This window comes from Nymphalis io, chromosome 26 (genome assembly GCF_905147045.1).
Source record: "Nymphalis io chromosome 26, ilAglIoxx1.1, whole genome shotgun sequence".
In the NCBI taxonomy this organism is placed as follows: domain Eukaryota; kingdom Metazoa; phylum Arthropoda; class Insecta; order Lepidoptera; family Nymphalidae; genus Nymphalis; species Nymphalis io.
In genome coordinates this window covers 9,168,719-9,188,806 of record NC_065913.1, presented here as the reverse complement: position 1 = coordinate 9,188,806, position 20,088 = coordinate 9,168,719, and the positions used below count along the sequence as shown (strand labels likewise).

The 20,088-nt window shown below is 36.7% G+C and overlaps 1 pseudogene; it reads left to right on the top strand.

The window, feature by feature from the left end:
• Positions 1–4,542: 4,542 nt before the first annotated feature.
• LOC126778407 (uncharacterized) lies at positions 4,543–5,418 on the top strand (annotated as a pseudogene).
• Positions 5,419–20,088: the final 14,670 nt, after the last annotated feature.

Here is a 20,088-nt window from a genome sequence, read left to right as displayed (position 1 = left end):
AGCGAAGGACGTCCTAACAACAGCATGGCAGAGTTCATCACAAGAAGTACCGGAACCGTTGAATAATCAATCGTCGATACCAAAGGTCTGTGACGAGAAAATCGGAAAGAACGTCAACGATTTGAAATCGGAAGACGATTTTAAGAAGACGAAGAGGAAACCGACCAATGATGATGAGGATGCAACGAGAAGTAGGACAAAGTTTGCCGATAGAGTGTACAATGTCATCGATAAGTTGGAGAAGGTCAGGATAAAGGACGATATGTATTTAGCTGGTGATTTCAATTCCGAGGACTTGGAGAGTGACTTCTTCTACAGCTCTGATGATATGGAAGACTTCTGCGATGATACGTAAGTGATGTTTTTTGTTAATTAAAAAAAAAGTATTATAATTTATGTGTTGTAAAGTAGTAAAGTAAACTAACAGCCTGTGTATGTCCCACTGCTGGGCTAAGATCTCCTCTCCCTTTTTGAAGAGAAGGTATGAAGCTTGTTCCATCACGCTGCTCCAATGCGGGTTGGTGGAATACACATGTGGCAAAATTTCAGTGAAATTAGACACATGCAGGTTTCCTCACGATGTTTTTCTTCACCGTAAAGCACGAGATGAATTATAATTACAAATTAAGCACATGAAAATTCAGTGGTGCTTGCCCGGGCTTGAACCCACGATCATCGTTCAAGATTCACGCGTTCTTACCACTAGGCCATCTCATCTCTTATGTGTTGTTTTTTGGGTAATTATACGTTTTTTCTTAAGGCTTTGCTTGCTTTCCACGGTATGGAAGAGCAAGAAACAATAACATATCTATTCGCTTCACCCGGAATTTCAATCAAGGCTTTATATTTAAGCTCATTAACTAACATCTAGACTAAAAGAGTCAATTAGTTTCAGAGATGTAGAATTAGGATTACAGTGTTAATGTACCAGGAAATCATAAACAGTGAGTCGGTCTCACCGAACGATTACATTAAAAGAGTCAATTAGTTTCAGTTAGGATTACATTGTTAATGTACAAGGAGATCATAAACAGTGAGTCGGTCTCACCGAACGATTAGATTAAAAGAGTCAATTAGTTTCAGTTAGGATTACAGTGTTAATGTACCAGGAGATCATAAACAGTGAGTCGGTCTCACCGAACGATTACATTAAAAGAGTCAATTAGTTTCAGTTAGGATTACAGTGTTAATGTACAAGGAGATCATAAACAGTGAGTTGGTCTTACCGAACGATTAGATTAAAAGAGTCAATTAGTTTCAGTTAGGATTACAGTGTTAATGTACCAGGAGATCATAAACAGTGAGTCGGTCTCACCGAACGATTAGATTAAAAGAGTCAATTAGTTTCAGTTAGGATTACAGTGTTAATGTACCAGGAGATCATAAACAGTGAGTCGGTCTCACCGAACGATTAGATTAAAAGAGTCAATTAGTTTCAGTTAGGATTACAGTGTTAATGTACCAGGAGATCATAAACAGTGAGTCGGTCTCACCGAACGATTAGATTAAAAGATCATAAATAGTAAGTCGGTCTCACCGAACGATTAGATTAAAAGATCATAAACAGTAAATTGGTCTCACCGAACGATTAGATTAAAAGAGTCAATTAGTTTCAGTTAGGATTACAGTGTTTGCATTTGTGTGCATGAACATGTCTGTTTGTCCTGAGTCTGAGTGTAATTTTCTGTATAAGTATGTATTTACAAAAGAAAAGTAGTATATGTAGTATATCAGTTGTCTGGTTTCCATAGCACGAGTTTTGTACAAGCTTAATTTGGGATCAGATGGCCGTGAGTGAAAAATGTCCCAGGATGTTATTATTATTAGTTTCAAAGATTTAGAATTAGGATAACGTTGTTAATGTACCAGGAGAACATAAACAGTGAGACGGTTTCACCGAACGATTAGATTAAGAGTCAATTAGTTTCAGTTAGGATTACAGTGTTAATGTACCAGAAGATCATAAACAGTGAGTCGGTCTCACCGAACGATTAGATTAAAAGAGTCAATTAGTTTCAGTTAGGATTACAGTGTTAATGTACCAGGAGATCATAAACAGTGAGACGGTCTCACCGAACGATTAGATTAAAAGAGTCAATTAGTTCCAGTTATGATTACAGTGTTAATGTACCAGGAGATCGTAAACAGTGAGTCGGTCTCACCGAACGATTAGATTAAAAGAGTCAATTAGTTTCAGTTAGGATTACAGTGTTAATGTACCAGGAGATCATAAACAGTGAGTCGGTCTCACCGAACGATTAGATTAAAAGAGTCAATTAGTTTCAGTTAGGATGACAGTGTTAATGTACCAGGAGATCATAAACAGTGAGACGGTCTCACCGAACGATTAGATTAAAAGAGTCAATTAGTTTCAGATAGGATTACAGTGTTAATGTACCAGGAGATCATAAACAGTGAGTCGGTCTCACCGAACGATTAGATTAAAAGAGTCAATTAGTTTCAGTTAGGATTACAGTGTTAATGTACCAGGAGATCATAAACAGTGAGTCGGTCTCACCGAACGCGGATGGCATTAATCGAAATAAGATCAATGTTAAATATATTCGATTTGGCCCTCAGAACACCCGACGCCGACGATTCCGGCGACGAGTGCTACGGGAGTCTACCCCCGGAGCCTCGTTTCGGGAACGTCGAGTACAAACTGCAGCTGGTCTCGCCGTGCGAGCGACGCTTCCAGCACCTGGTGACGCAAGTGAATAATAAATAATATTAAATATATAACATTATATATAACTTAGGTAGCTAACTGGGTAGGTATCACCCACTCACAAGCTTAGCTTCACAAGCCTTTATTTAAGCCCGAAGTGTTTCTGGGTGAACTCTTATGTATGACTTTAAAACGAGTTCCATACTATTGGTAATGGTAATAGTATTGTCCTTCACCACAACATTGTTCCACCCTTGCTAGATACTTGCCTTTCACGCCAAAGGTTGTGGGTTCGGTTCCCACTCAGGACAGACAATTGTGTGCATTAACATGTCTGTTTTTCCTGAGTCTGTGTGTAATTGTCTATACAATAGTATATCAGTTGTCTGGTTGCCATAGTACAAGCTCTGCTTAGTTTCGGATTAGATGTATATATATATATATAGTTGAACGCAAATCACAGTAGTGTCGGCCGGCAGGGTGGCCGTGTTCCCGGTGAGCTGCGTGCGCGGCGCCGGCCTCAACGCGCTGCACGCGTGCCTGCTGGCGCTGGCGCCGCGCCGCGACCTGTAGGGCCCCGAGGACGTGAGTGAACCATATGTTGCGCAGTTGACTAGTATCCTTTTTGTTAAATTATAAATGTTATAATTTATGTCACTTTACAGGAGGCGTGCGAGTTTCAAATAGACGAAATTTTCCACGTAGGGGACTCGACGGTGCCCGTCGTGGGGGGACTGCTCGCGCGAAGGCGACTCTTCGAGGGCGACGAACTTATCATAGGTGCGTTGCGTTCTGTTAGTTGTGAGATGAATAGAGCGACGTATATTTAACACCACCCCCCCCCCAGGACCTCTGGAGTCCGGCGAGTTCGTGGAGATATCCGTGCGCACGATATACCGCAACCGCGTCCCGTGCGGCAGCGTGCGCGCGGGACAGTCGGCGTCGCTGGGCCTAGGTCGCTTCCCGCCGGGACTGCGGCAGGGCATGGTGCTGCTAGCGCGGCAGGGGGGCTACGCCGCGGGACACGAGCGGCCCACCTTCGGAGGTTGTCCGCCCGGGACTTGCAGAGGACGACAAGTGGGTCGCTAATTCAAACCTTATTATTACCGCGTATATATATTCTGTCTTAAATACATGTAAGTTTTTAAGACAGAATATATATACGCGGCCAGTAGATTTAGATTCATCACTCTCCGGTGAAATGTTGATATGATGATGATGCGTGTGGTGAAATGTTACAATTATTACCGTTTTCTGCGGTGAGTGAGAGAATGTTCTTACAGAGTACTGGTTTACTGGTTGTAGCTTTATATTTAAAATTATATTATACAAACGATTTATATAACGATTATAAGGTCGAGATGGCCCAGTGGTAAGAACGCGTGAATCTTAACCGATGAACGTGGGTTCAAACCCGGGCAAGCACCTCTGAATTTTCATGTGCTTAATTTCTGTTATAATTCATCTCGTGCTTTTCGGTAAAGGAAAACATCGTGAGGAAACCTGCATGTATCTAATTTCATCGAAGTTCTGCCACATGTGTGTTCCACCAACCCGCATTGGAGCAGCGTGGTGGAATAAGCTCCAAACCTTCTCCTCAAAAAGGGAGAGGAGGCTAAAGGCCTCCTAAAACGCCAATGACGCGGTGGAGAATTATCACCAAAATTACATTAGCCTTCCTATTCGAAATTAAAAAAGAGAAACAGAAATCGCAACAGTAAAAGGTTATAAGTCTTTATATTTGAAAATATGTACATTCAAAAACATTAAATTCTTTATTTGTTCGGGTAGGTGTCAAATAAAAGACAACACGGTTTTATAAGAGCTCTTGTTAATTTCAATTATATAAATTGGAAGATCAATAATTACACTAATACAAATGTGCTAATTGTGTTCCCTACCTGCCAGCTAAATCTCCATAACACGGATTAAATCCCCCATAAACAGAAACATTGAAAGAATATATAATACATTCACATTTGCACTATGGAGTCCATCAAGCACTCAATTCAAGACCTGACTGAACACTTCAACTCACGGATGGCTGAATTTCAAAAGACTCTTCAGAGTTCTATCCCAGCATCAAGTCCAACCACCAACAAGCGGCTCAGTTTAATACATTTAGAGTCTTTGTTTTAACTGCGTTGGAGAGCCTTCAGAAGCAAGTTGAACTCCTATCAAAGCAATACAACCAAATGGAGATGCCAAGTAGAAGGAAGATGCTCCTCTTGCATGGAATTCCTGAAGAAGTAAAGGAGAATGTACCAACTGTGGTGTCGAGGGTTTTATCAGATAATCTCAAGTTGCCCGAGCTTACCATGGATAAGCTCAGCCGATGCCAGCGATTGGGTCAATCCACGCGAGATAAGCCTCGAGCTATTCTTGTCAAATTTCATGACGCGTCGCTTCGTAATAAAATCTGGTACTCGAAAACATCTCTCAAAAATACGGGTGTGACTCTTTCGGAATTCCTTACTCAGGAGAGACATGAACTGTTTATGGCTGCGAGACGGAAGTTTGGAATATCTAAATGCTGGACGAAGGATGGTGCCGTTATTGTTACTGGGTCAGACGGTAAGCGCCATCGTATTGTCACAACAGCTGAACTTAATTCAATCAAATGCACACAGAATGATATTCCTTTGGCTACTATTCCTGCTGCTATTCCCAGTACCAGTTCTGTCGACTCAATTGCTAAATCTACCAGTTCCACACAGGCTATTCGAAGCAAGAGAACTGTCAAAAAGTAAGCTCTGTTTTGTTAGACGTACTGTAGCATTAAATTAATATCGTATACTTTTGAACATTAGTGTTTAGCTTTGATTTGTATTTTGTATTTATGTTAGATACTATATTGTTCTATTTTTACTTTCATTATTTATAATTAATGGACATGTCGGTACAATGTCAACAATTAGACGTTTGACAAGTTTACATGCTAATTGTAGTTAATTGGCTTTGGACTCTTGCATTTTGGCCGTAGTTTTTTTTTTTTTCTTTAGTACAAATAACTGTAGTAATTAAATATCTTACACTTATTTTTGTATTACTTTAATTAGAACTTTTTTTTTAATATCCTTTTTATTATTTAAATGTTTCTTGTTTTTTTTTTGGGATAGTTTAATAGCTTGTTATAATAGTTCTATAGTTTGTGGATACTTGTTGTGTAATTATTCATAATGCTGATGTATGTTTTTTTAGTAGTTTTTTTTTTTTTATTGTTTTCTTTACCGTGTCACTTAAATCTTTAAAATTGTATCCACTCCTATTGTTTATTATGATATATGATATGATTGATATTTTCAATATTAATTTTAAAATGCTATCTCACATACTGCTGGCGGGTTAGAGGTATGCCTTGGTTAGAACTTATATATATATATATATTTTATTCATATATATTTTTATTATTTTATCTATTTATATATATATATATATATTATTATTTTTAGAATTTATACATACATATAATAGTTGGTTGTTAATATAACCAGCATGATTTCAAACACTCTCAGTTTAAGCGACTCGAATGACAATAGTGAGTATCTTAGTGACGCAGTGCTCTCTAGTGATGATAGTTTTCATAGTGCTTCTCTTCCTCTAAACTCTCTTTTAGATTCAACTTTCTCCGGTTTCACTAGAAATTTTAATGTAGTGCATATAAATGCACAGAGTGTACCTTCTCATTACCCCGATTTCCTGTCTTCCTTCGATAGTAAAAATATTCATGCCGTCCTAGTATCCGAATCTTTTCTGAAACCCTGCTTACCTTCAACTTCTTACTGTTTGCTTGGCTTTCATCTGATCCGGAATGATCGTACCGGTAAAGGTGGTGGTGGAGTGGCAATATATCTCCGTAGTCATATCCCCTTTACTATTTTAAATAAATCTCCGACACAATACTGTGAGTCATCTGAACATATTTTTATTGAAGTCTTATTCGGCCATCTCAAACTACTACTGGGTGTTTTTTATAGTCAATCTTACTATTAATTATTTTGATAATTTTGAAAATTTTTTGGAACAATTTAGTGCGTCTGTTGATCACACAATCATTATGGGAGATTTTAATACTTGTTTAATTAAAGATGATCAACGCGCCAAACGTTTTAAAAATATAATTAATAGCTGTAACCTTAATGTACTTCATACGAACGCAACTCATTTTTTTCCGAATTGTTTGCCATCGCTGTTGGACTTAATGGTTGTTTCCTCGCCTATTCATGTTGATGCGCATGATCAGCTTCCCGCTGAAGCCTTTTCTTACCATGACTTAATTTATTTATCCTATAGGATACGACCTCCGCGGGCTAAGCCCACCATAGTCATGCGGCGAAATTACCAGAATTTGAATACTCCCAATTTTATGGCTGATCTAAACAATATCGACTGGACCGCAATATATAATGCCAACTCAATAGACGATAAAATGAGTATATTTAATTCCCTATTAAATGATCTATTGGATGTACATGCCCCTTTAAGACCTATCAAGTTTAAGCACCTACCGGCTCCTTGGCTAACTCAGGACATTAAAGCACTCATGGCAAAGCGTAATGCTGCGAAAGCTAGATACAAAAGAAATGCGACGAACGATAACCTTTTAAAATATAAGCAGCTGCGAAATCGTTGCAGTATGCTTTGTCGTGATGCTCAGCGTAAGTTTATTACTAATGCTATCGAAAAAAGCGGAACATCTAGGATATGGCAGTTTTTGAGATCATTGGGGATAGGGCGTCAGCGAGAAACGTTTCCTGCCAATTTCAATCTCGATGATCTTAATAAACACTTTATTTCCTCTTCCTCTCTAAACAATCAGTACAAATCCATCACACTCAACTATCTCCATTCCTTGCCAATCCCTAGCTATCCTCCTTTCCAATTCAGTCCTGTTACCATGAGAGAATTAAAAAAACACATCCTATGCAAATAATCTGATGCAATCGGTTGTGACGGAATTAGTCGAAAACTTATACTTCTTACCCTTAACAGTATATTGCCTACTTTATGCCATATATTTAACTATTCTTTATTACATGGTGCCTTTCCTTCTGTATGGCGTAAAGCTCTCGTGATTCCTATTCCCAAAGTTTCCAATCCTTTGCTTCCTTCTCATTTTAGACCTATTTCTGTTCTTCCATTTCTTTCAAAGGTATTAGAGCGTGTTGTTCACTCTCAACTAAACCAATTCCTCACTATTAATAAAATCCTGTGCCCTTTTCAATCTGGGTTTAGATTAGGCCATAGTACAGTTACAGCTCTTGTTAAGGTATGTGATGACATTCGCCAGGGTATTGATAACAAATCCGTGACTGTACTAGCTCTCCTTGACTTTTCAAATGGCTTTAATAACATCGACTATGACATATGCTTGGCAATCCTAAGATCGCTAAGCATAGATTCTACTGTCATTGTATGGTTCCACTCTTATCTGTTTAACCGACAGCAATGCATAATGGCTAATAATAAATATTCATCCTATCTAGATATTCCTTCCGGTGTCCCGCAAGGTGGTGTGCTCTGTCCTCTTCTCTTTTCTATATTCATTAATACTCTCTCTTCACTTATTTCCTCCTCTTATCATCTATATGCTGATGATCTACAAATTTACGTTACCGCTCCTTTAGACAGTATCGATGAGGCAGCTGCAACCTTGAATCATGATTTGGCAAAGATGTCCGAATGGTGTAAATCTTACGGTCTCAAAGTGAACCCGAGCAAGTCGCAAGTGGCTATATTTGGCAGTCATAAGCTTCTGACGAGGGTCCAAGATAAACATCTACCTCCAATCTTATTTGAGGGCCAAATATTACACATGCAAGAGACTGTTAGAAATCTTGGACTACTTCTTGATGCTTCCTTTTCCTGGGTACCTCAAATCACTGAAATGAGTCGTAAGATTTTCGCTATCATTGGTTTCTTAAGGCGATGGAAAAACCTATTGCCTATCAAGGCAAAGATCAGTTTAGCTAATACGTTCCTGTTACCAATACTGGACTATGCTGATGTCTGCTACATGGATTTAACTGAAGACCTCCTAAATAAATTAGAACGGCTGCAAATATAGCCATAAGATTTATTTTTGGCCTGCGAAAGTTTGATCATGTCTCTGAGTATCGGTCTCAGTTAAAGTGGCTGCCAATCAGACTACGAAGAAATCTACACGCCTTATCTCTTCTCTACTCTATTATTTATATCGATCACACACCATCTTACCTTAAAGAACGCTTTAAATTTCTTGGTTGCGACAGCGCACACAGCCTGCGTTCTTCGGATGATAATAAACTAGTTACCCCCTGCAGTCGGACACAAACCTACAGTAACTCTTTTACTGCAAAAACCATCAAACTTTGGAATGCACTGCCTACAGATATTCGGCAGTCGATTCATTGAGTATTTTTAAATACCGCTTGAAAAGCTATTATTTGTCCATTTCCAAGTAAGGTATGTATGTATGTATGAAATAGTATGTGGTTTATAATTTATCTATATATTATTTTATACTCTATAATTATATATAATATGTATATGCTAAGTAATAATTATATATGTGTATGTATATATGTATATATATATATATATTGTATGAATGTATATGTGTATGTGTGTGTATGTATGTATGTATATGTGGTTAGTGGGATGTAGATATGTGTAGTCTATTAAATATTTAGTATCTCCTTTTTATATGTAAATGCACTTACCTGTTCTCTTACAAAATTCTTTCACCAAAGGTTGTCTGTTAGAGATCGCTATAAGCGATAAGACCGCCTTTGCGCACCATTTTTTATTTTCTTTTTCTTTGATTGTTTCGTACTTCTCTCATTTTATGTATATGTTGTGCAAAAAGTGTTAAATAAATAAATTCTTAGTTATACCATGTTTGCCTATCTATCCTTCCGTGACGCCACGGTGACACGACTATGATAATCTTATCGTATGTTAAATTGTTACAATAATAACTTATTTAGAAGTTAGTTGACTTAAAATTTCAAATAAACTGAGATTTAAATTAAATATTCTTATTTAAAATCAAAATAGCACTATGTACGTATTTAATACACCTTTTACAATTAGTTGAAATGTATATTTAGTATATTCCAATCGTAGGAGTAAATATAAACTAACTTTATATTTCCATATCCCGTGATAGTCGCTAATAGCTCAGCTTAACTACTTTCTCGAATAAAACGCAATTTTTTCGCAAATCCATAATGAATATCACAGATAACTCAAAATCTCAACCAATGATATCGCGCCAATTCAATGTCGGTTGTTAATTTGCCTTTGTCTACTCTTGTGGCTTTAATACACTAGTTATTTTCTATTTAAATGAAATAACATATTTATATGCATACATATATAACGTAACTGTTTTATTTATTTATTTATTTAAGGAAAACAACAGGACCAGGAACGAATTGGATAAAGGGACGTGTAACAGATTCGAATATGCATAACGAGTTCGCTTGTTAGGTACATTAAGAAGAATGCGCGAGCGCAACTCAGGCGAGTCTAGCTTTCCAGAGACCAGATCATGTAGAAATATCATATCTAAAGTTTCACGTCGATCTGTCAAGCTGGATATGCGATAAAGATTACAAGCATCCCTGTAGTTTGTGTTACTGTAAGTTTTAAAGTTCAGATATTTAATAAATTTCTTTTGTATGGCCTCAACTCCTTCGATATATTTAAAATATTGAGGATTCCAAACACAACTAGCATACTCTAATATGCTTCTCACATAAGAGAAATAGGCTATTTTTAGACAATTAATGTCGCGAAAAGGTTTGCATGTTCTATTTATAAAACCTAGTAGTTTATAGGCCTTATTAGTTATATAATCTATGTGATGATTAAATAGCAGTTTCGAGTCTAGGAGAACGCCTAAATCACGAACCAGGTTGGTTTTCTTTAAAGGAACGCCATTGTCTACATAAGTCAGTAGGTTGATTATTATCCTTCATTATGTACTTCCTATAGTTACGAGTTGCTATTATTTGGTCTTGAATGGCGAGCATAAAACCTTCGGTCTCAGGGAACAGTTCACCTCGTTTGAGCCATTCGTTCGACTTCTCTTTGTCGACGTGGGGTTGGTTCAAATAGGCTCGGTGCCTCCCATGCAGTGTTTTTTCAGTCCATGCCGACATTTGTTGTTGTGTACTTATGATATGTTCGTTTACTTGAGTGTTTTTGTCATGTAGGTTTAATGGTGTAAGCTTTTTGTCTATTTCTGTTGCGTGTCTATGTAGAGGTGAGTGTTCGGATTTATCATGGAAGTATGGTCTGAGTGAGAGTATCTGCTTATTGTGTAAATTGTGTATGTCTATTAATCCCCTTCCTCCTTCTTTGCGTGGTAGTGTGAGCCTTTGAATACAAGATTTTGGATGATGTTTCCTATATTTAGTGAATTGAGTGTTTATAGTACGCTGCAATTTTTTTATGTCACTTTTTGACCATTGTATTATTCCGAAAGAGTACGTAAGTAAGGGTATGGCAAATGTGTTAATAGCTTTTATTGTGTTTTTAGAGTTAAGGTGTGTCTTTAATACGAGATTTAATCGGTGCGAAAATTTTGTAAGCAGTTCTTGTTTTGTCGTAGTTTGTAGTATTTGCCTAGATTTTTTAAAACCAAGGTATTTATATGTGCTTAGTTCATCCATTGGTTCAATTTGTTCACCAGTTTCGAGTGTGTAGTTATTATTAAGGATTTTTATTATTTCGAGATTGACAGAATTTTGCACTTGTCAACTCCGAATTTCATATGAATAACTTTTGAGAACTGTTCCGTAATGCTTGCTTACTCAAGCAGCGTGTTTTTGTCAGTGGAGTAGAGTTTTATATCGTCCATGTACATGAGGTGTGATAAGTTATATTGGGTGTTATTACCGTAAAGTGTGAATCCTGTATTGGTTTTATTTAACAAGAGTGAAAGAGGATTTAAGGCCAAGCAAAACCAGAGGGGGCTCAGAGCGTCTCCTTGAAAAACTCCTCGTTGGATACGAATTGGTTCAGTAGTTAGAGATTTCATGGACGATTGTTTTATTTTTAATACAGTTTGCCAGTTTTGCATAGAATTTTGAAGAAATGATTTGAGGGTTGGGTTTATTTTATACAATTTTAAGACATACAATAACCAGCTATGCGGGACTGAATCAAAGGCTTTTTGATAATCAATAAACATAGTATGGATATCTGATTTTGATTTTACCGCACTACTTAAAATGATTGCATCAAAAGTAAGCTGCTCCTTACAACCTTGGCTATTTTTTCTACACCCCTTTTGCTGTTCGGCTAATATATTATGTTTAGTTAAATGTTTGTATATTTTAGGTTTGTAAGCAAGTTATTGGTCGGTATTTATCTGGATTTGTGGTATCATGTTTATCTTTAGGTACTAAGTATGTGATTCCATGTGTTATATATTTCGGTAGTAAATGTGGTGATTGAATGAATGTATTTAAGTACTTATGTATGTATGAGTGTATGCTACTAAATTTCTTGTACCAATAGTTGTGAATATTGTCTGAGCCTGGGGATTTCCAATTGTGCATTCGTTTGATGACATCTATAAATATTTCTATTGGTATGAAGTTGAACTCCATCTCTGGAATATGTGTAGTTATTTCGTTAACCCAGTCTGCATGTTCATTATGTTCTATGGGGTTTTCCCATGTCTTAGCCCAGAATTGTCGAAATATTTCAGGGGGAGGTATTTCTAGATTTTGCTCATTATCTTTGCAGTTAGATAATAAATACTATAGAAGATTTTTTCATTGTTAGCAAATGTTTTGTTTTCTATTTTACGGGCAGTACACGTCAAATATCTCTTAAGTCTACTAGCTGCTGCATTGAGTTTCTGTTTTAAGGTATCTAAGAAGTGTTCTATATGCGTGTTTGTATTTTCATATTGTGCGTGTGATTGATATTGTGTCTTTATGAGTTCTACTGCAGCTACTACTTTTCGGTTTCTATTTCCTCTAATAAATTGTGTTAACCTGCCTATATTGACTCGCAACTTCCTTATTTTATTTTCTAATCTTCTTTGCCAGCTAGGTTTTCTGTATGATTTGTTTTGATGGTTGTTTTGTGTTAAGAATGTCATTCTTGCCCCATTACATTTAGCTGCTGTCCATGCTGCACAGTAAATTATTGTCTGTAGAGTGATAAAATCAGTATCAGTGTTTACAAATTTTGTCAGTATCATTGTATCTATGTATTTCATTATTAATGAAAACTTTTTAGAAGTTTTTTGTTTAGGAATGTATGGTCTGCTAGTTGGTTCAGTATCACAAAAATGTTCTAGAGCATGAACGAATGTGTTCTCTATTTCAGTGTTTACTTCTAAGGTCACATCATGATCGTGGGTGATACTTTCTACGTTTTGTTCATCGATAGGGGTTGATGTAACGGAATCAGTGCATGTAACTGTAGTGTTTTGCATTTTCCTAGCTTGTGAGTTTGTTTCTGAATTAGATTTGAATGCATCGTAGTGTGTAATATTACTTTGTTCTGTTGTTTGTAAATGTTCATTATCTGTGTCTTCCGTTAGTGTGTGTGTATAATGTAATTCATCTGCTACTTGTTGTTTAATCAGTGTTAATCTATCTTGTTTAATATATTTATTATTTATTATTGCCCTTCGTTGATCCGCTAATCTTTGCTCTGTAATGTGTGTAAACTCTGAGTATAAGTTTATAAACTCTTCATACAAACGTTCTCTATAAGCGGTCTTATTTGTCTCTAATTGTGTTATTTTGAAATAAATCCTAATAATTGCTTCATTGCATTCATTTGTCCATTTCATACGTTTTCCTGTTAGTGTGTTAAGGGATGTTTTAAGATTTGTGGCGTTTTGTTGTATCTGAGTTTGGATTACTTGCAATTCTGTTTTAACTTCATCGTAAATCTGATCAATGGTTTCTTGTGATAATAATTTCTTTTGTATAATAGCTCTACGTTGGTCACCAATTCTCTGTCTGCTTACTTCCATATGTGGATATTTATCTATAAATTTTATATGTAATGAAGAAATATATGAATTTGTGTATGATTCTAAATTTGTAAGATATAGGTAGGTACGTAGGATGAACTTATTCATTTCCATACTCCATTTTTTACGTTTTTTTACGCCACTGGTGGTGGGCACAGGTTCACTGACAAAATTTGTCTCCTGTGCAACATCCGCCAGTTGAGCACCGGTTGATGATGAATTTGGTGAAGATGCATACAAAATTGGTGATGAAGAGGGTATTGATGGGAATAAAGATTTGGAGGATGAGTTAGAAGTCTGCGTGGACTCTTCTTCTAACGATGGCTCGTTCGCCTGTATATATTTTTAAGTTTTAGACCTAGTTATCATATTATTCCCACGAGTAGCTAGGGACATAAAAGTCAATCACAGCAGAGCCCTGCATTCACTGTGATAAGGGTAAATTAAATTAGAGGTCGCCTTGTCTCTAAAGTTCGCATACTAACGACTAAGCACCCCCTTAGCCATGGAGCCCTCGGCGTACGCTGTTCCACCTCGGCTTGGGTTGTATCTCTCTTGGTCTGTCTTCTCATCTTAGGCCAATCCAACATGAGTAGCTCTATTGGCATAGCCCTAAGAATCATTGAAGCGCACAACTGTGCGCTTCAATGATAGCCTCACCGCCTAACTGTGACATCAATTCCATCGCGCATAAAGAAATTTGGAAACTCCTTTCTTTGTCGCACTACCAAAAAATGGAATTCCTTACCAGCTCACGTGTTCCCCTCCTCTTACAACCCGGGTTCCTTAAAACGAGGCGTGAAGAGGCATCTTGCGGACCGGCAAGGCGGTGACGGCTAGTACAGAACATTCTTCCCGACTGTACTGGCCGTCGTCGCGTTTGGACTCTACTACCACTTACCATCAGGTGGAGTAGAGTCATTTGCCATCCCGGACATATAAAAAAAAAAAAAACAAGCCCCACCACGTCGGCAACGTAAAGATACGTCGGTGGGGCTATTATTATTATTATTATTATATTATTGCTTCTCACTATTATTAATGAAGTTTTATTAAATCGTTACTATCGAATGAATACCTATGGATTGCTGTTATCAATAGTATTAATAATAATAATGTCCTCCAGACCGATTTCGGCCACGGCGGCCAATCTCAAGAGAGATTAGCCAACTACGCAGGAGATATTATAGTGCACAAGTGTGTGCGCAAACACAGATGCACTCTCTATTCCCTAACTCCCATAATCCGATGGGACGGCGATCCGATACGACCGGAAAGAGTTCAGGCGCAGGACCAACGGCTTTACGTGCTTTCCGAGGCACGGGAGTGTACACACTTCCAACTTCCAGACTCCGGGCTGCTACTGAGAATTTTCTGACAGAAAAACCCAATAACTTTTTATTGGCCCGACCTGGGTATTGAACCCAGGACCTCCGGGGTCTGCGGTCTTATATCAAGCCACTAGACCAACGAGGCCGGCAAACGAGTTATCAATAGTATTGTGAACAGAGAGCTATAGTAACTATCGATAATATCGACAACATTGACACAAGACGATACTTTCGGAAGTACTGTCGATAATAGTTTTCGAGGTCAAACTATCGATAGTTCTGCAACACTGATACCTGGGATTAGGTAAATGAAACTACAATTTATTAGATCACTAGAACAATCACTTCTACACTATATATACTCAGTAGCGAATATCTAGACAGCGCGATTCAGAAATGTGACATTTCGAATGACCGCCATCTATCGTTAACGGGGTGTAACATACGCCATCATACAACTGGATAATAGAATAACGGAAGCTTTTACAAAGATTAATATAATTGAATAATGAGTATGAAAACTAGATAAAGATGTTTAGACAACTTGTAGCCGAGATGGCCCAGTGGTAAGAACGCTTGAATCTTAACCGATGATCGTGAGTTCAAACCCGGGCAAGCACCACTGAATTTTCATGTGCTTAATTTGTGATTATAATTCATCTCTGCTTGACGGTGAAGGAAAACACCGTGAGGAAACCTGCATGTGTCTAATTTCACTGAAATTCTGCCACATGTGTATTCCACCAACCCGCCTTTAGCCCAGCAGTGGGACATTCACAGGCTGTTACGAATACGAACGGTTTAGACAACTGCACGGGACTAATAATGGTACTTGTGTGTGCGTGCAAGCACAGACAGTCTCTATTCCCACACACTCTTAATCCTATTGAAAACCGAGATGGTAGTGAATAGAATGTGTAAATCGTTACCAATGATAGCGTGTTAAAACCCAGATTAGCACCTCTAAATTGGAACAGCGTATTGGAATAAGCTCCTCATCAAAGGGAGAAGAGGGATTAGCCCAGCAGTGGGACATAGACATTTACATAATCCCAGGGTGAAAATTAGAGAGAGTTCAGGCGCAAACAATGTCTTTACATGCTTCCAAATCTCACTTCTAGCGTACAACTTACTTTTACTTTTCTTTTCTATTTACTTATTATAAAAAAATAACGCCTCTGCTGGGCTAAGCCCTCCCCTCCACTTGTGATTTGGAGCTCTAAATTGCAGTTTCAATGCGGGTTGATGGATATACATAGCAATACTTCATCCCATAAAAGCAGATCTCCTGACAATGTGCCCATTAATTAAGCACATCAAAGTGCAGTGGTGTTTGCCCGGGCTTTGCAAGTGGGTGGGGGATTGTTCTTATAGCATACGGGCCACCTGATGGTAAGTGGTCACCAACGCCCATAGACATTGGCATTGCAAGAAATGTTAACCATCGCTTACATCGCCAATGCGCCACCAACCTTGGAAACTAAAATGTTATGTCCCTTGTGCCTGTAATTAAATACTCAATATTTAATTTAGTTACTAGAACTCACGACTTCAACAAGATAATAACGAACGTACCTTGAGTGAGAACGCCTATGAGCGTCGACTTGCCCGCCTCGTTCGCCCCCATCACCGCGACCCGCAGCTCGACGCTCTGCTGCGTGTCCGCCAGCTGCGAACCGAGTACGTACTGTAGCGTAGACAGGTTTAGACAGAGATAGAATTATCAAATCTTTTGACCCTTATCGTGTAACCAGTGTTGGTGTTCGCTACTTAAGTAGCGAAACAAACTTGACAGTTGGTGCGTTCATTGTGTTTTATGTTCAATTTTCGCTTATATTTATGTAAGAAAACGATTCTAATCCAGTGTAAAGGCCGAGAAACAATCCTTATATCATATCGATGGTTATACAATGGTGCAGTGTCGTATTATTTCATGTTAAAGCGACAGCAAGAAGAAAATTGCCGGCGTGTGTTTTCACGCGTAAGTACGACTATTTTGTCTCAAAATATAGTTTCTCAGTGATGTTTATTTATGCCATAGCATGACGGAACCTTATATCGCATTAAAATCCTAAAGATAATATGATTTTCCAGTTTTTATTATTCATAACCTATAATTATTTATCATGTAAGTGCTGAAAGCATCGGCTAAAAAAAGTCCCGATATTCGATAAAAAATATCGACTCGTCGACAATGAAACAAATAAATACGGAGTCCATTAATAAACTAAAGTGCTTCGTTATATGTATTTTTTTTTTTTTTTTTTTTTATTTATTTATTAGGGAAACATACAGCATATCGTATATTACAACTTAATATAATAATCATATTTTAACACTTATGCCAGTTAAGTTTCCACTACTGTTTTAACAGGGAAGTGGACTAATTTTGATGTTACATAAAATATAACTATTTATGACAAAGTAAAATTTTAACGTAAATATGGTTATGGTTAATAACTAATAAGTATTTTTCACAAGATTATAAAATTTACTTAAACTATTTTTAAACAGATCAATGTGGTTGTATTTTCTATTATGACTATTACAAGATCTTAGAATAAAAGAATTTTTGAAATAATTAGTTTTATAAATGGGTATTGCAAAAGTATCCTGAGAGCGAGCGTTAAAACGAGGACACTTAAATAAAATCTCACTGAGCAGATATGGAGAATCAATTAAATTATTTAATATTTTGTAAAGAAACATTTGGTCTCTTTGTTCTCTACGTTCTTCAAGTGGCATATAAACAGAGTCAGAAAAAGTAAATTTGTATCGCAACCTCCTGATAAATTTGTTTTGTATATTTTCAATTAAGTTGACATATTTTGCATATTGTGGATTCCAAACAGTTGACGCATACTCTAAATGTGATCTAACGAAAGCATTGTACAAAATTACAAAGGTATGAATATTTTTAAAATCTGCCCCTTGCCGAAAGATAAATCCAAGCATTTTATACGACTTCATCACTATTTCCTCAATATGCTTATCGAATATAAGTTTGTTGTCTAGTTGTACCCCAAGGTCTCTTACCTCGGTTACCCTTTTTAATTTAGTATTAAATATGGAATAGTCAAAAATTATTTGTTCTTTTTTTTTCGAAAATGTAATTACACAGCACTTGTCAACATTAAGCTGCAAATTATTAGCAATGCAATATTGTCCTAATTTATTTAAATCCTCTTGTAAATGAAAACAGTCTTGATTATTTTTTATTATCTTAAAAATTTTAGTGTCATCAGCGTATAATAAAACTTGAGAATTTTTGAAACAATTAGTTACGTCATTAATAAAAATGTTAAAAAGTAAAGGGCCAAGGTGAGAACCTTGTGGTACACCCGATGTTACAGGAATAAAACTAGACGTATATCCTTTAATAGCAACGGCTTGAGATCTTTCGCGGAGATAAGATGTAAGCCAACGTAGAAGGTCACCATGTATACCGATGTTGTTAAGTTTTTGTAATAACAAATTGTGCGATATCTTATCAAATGCTTTCGAGTAATCAGTGTATACGACATCTACCTGGAAACCAACTTCCATAGCACTCAATACTGTATGCAAGAACTCACACAGATTGGACTCAGTGGATCGCTTATTAATAAAACCATGTTGGTTACAGGTAAGTAGAGGCCTTAATAATGGAAATATCGTATCATAGACAATCTTTTCAAAAAGTTTTGGAATAACTGACAATTTAGAAATACCGCGATAGTTTTTTATATGGTTTTTATTTCCAGACTTATAAATCGGCGTAATTAAAGATTTTTTCCAAATAGTTGGTAATAATCCGTTGTCCAATGATTTTTTGAAAAGCATTGTTAAAGGCACACATAACACTTTACTGCAGTTTTTTAGGAAAATGGGATGTATTCCATCTGGACCATAACCCTTGGATGTATCTATGTTCGATAAATATCGTTCTACTTTTTTGTCAACAATCTCGATAGAGCTGATGATAGTCTGATTTGCGCTAGTAGAATAGTGATCCATTGTTTGATTTCCACTATTATCCTCAAAAACTGAATGAAAATAAGAATTAAACATATTTGCTATATCGTGTCCACTGTATCCAACCTGAGAGTTAAAATACATTACATTAGGTACAGATGTATGACCTTTTTTAGTCTTTATATAGGACCAAAACTGTTTTGAGCTAAAACGAATATTATTCTCTGCTCGTTCCAGAAACTCATTATAACACGTTCCTTCTAAGTTTTTTGATTGTAGTCGTAATTCAGAGAACTTGTTATAATCGTTTTGTTGGCCATAAATTTTCCATTTTTTGTGGAATTTTAATTTTTTATTAATTAATTTTATCAAGGGTCGCGTAAACCAGCGTGGATATTTATTGATCTCATTTATACACTTAGACGGGACAAATGTCTCTATAATGTGATTTACGATAAGATAGAACGTATCAACTGCCTGACTAATATCTTTGTTTTTAAATTCGTGTTGCCAGTTAACTTTAGCTAATTCAAAATTAATTTTATCATAATCAGCGCTGTGAAAGCGACGTACAACACGAATAGCTGGATTTAAATTTCGCTCAATGGTATTCATATCAACTTTAATACAAAGGGAAGGATGATGATCATCTTCAGGTTCTGATAAAGGGTCCACACGAGATATGTTACAATTCAGATTGGAAAGTACTAAGTCTAAGAGCCTGTTATTTAAGTTAAGAATATAATTTAATTGTTGTAATCCAGTAAAATTCATAAAAACAAATATTTGATGTACAAGGAGACATTCCGAGGGATTTAAAATATAAATTGAATTATTATTATTTAATGACCAAACAGCATCTCGTATATTAAAATCACCTGTAATAATTATATCATCTTGTGAATTTTCTATAATCAAATCAGATATAAATTCAAAAAAATTAAGCTGTGAATCCGTTTGAGAATTATTCTGTGGAAAGTAACAACAAAAAAGATGCAGAATTTTCCTAATAATACCGCGTTTAGTTATAATTTTTATATAAGTGACTTCAGCACTAGGAAAATTAGGCAACTGAACATTTCTCACATCAACATCAATTTCGCGACGGACCGCTATCAGAGTACCACCTCCCTTTGTCATTTCTA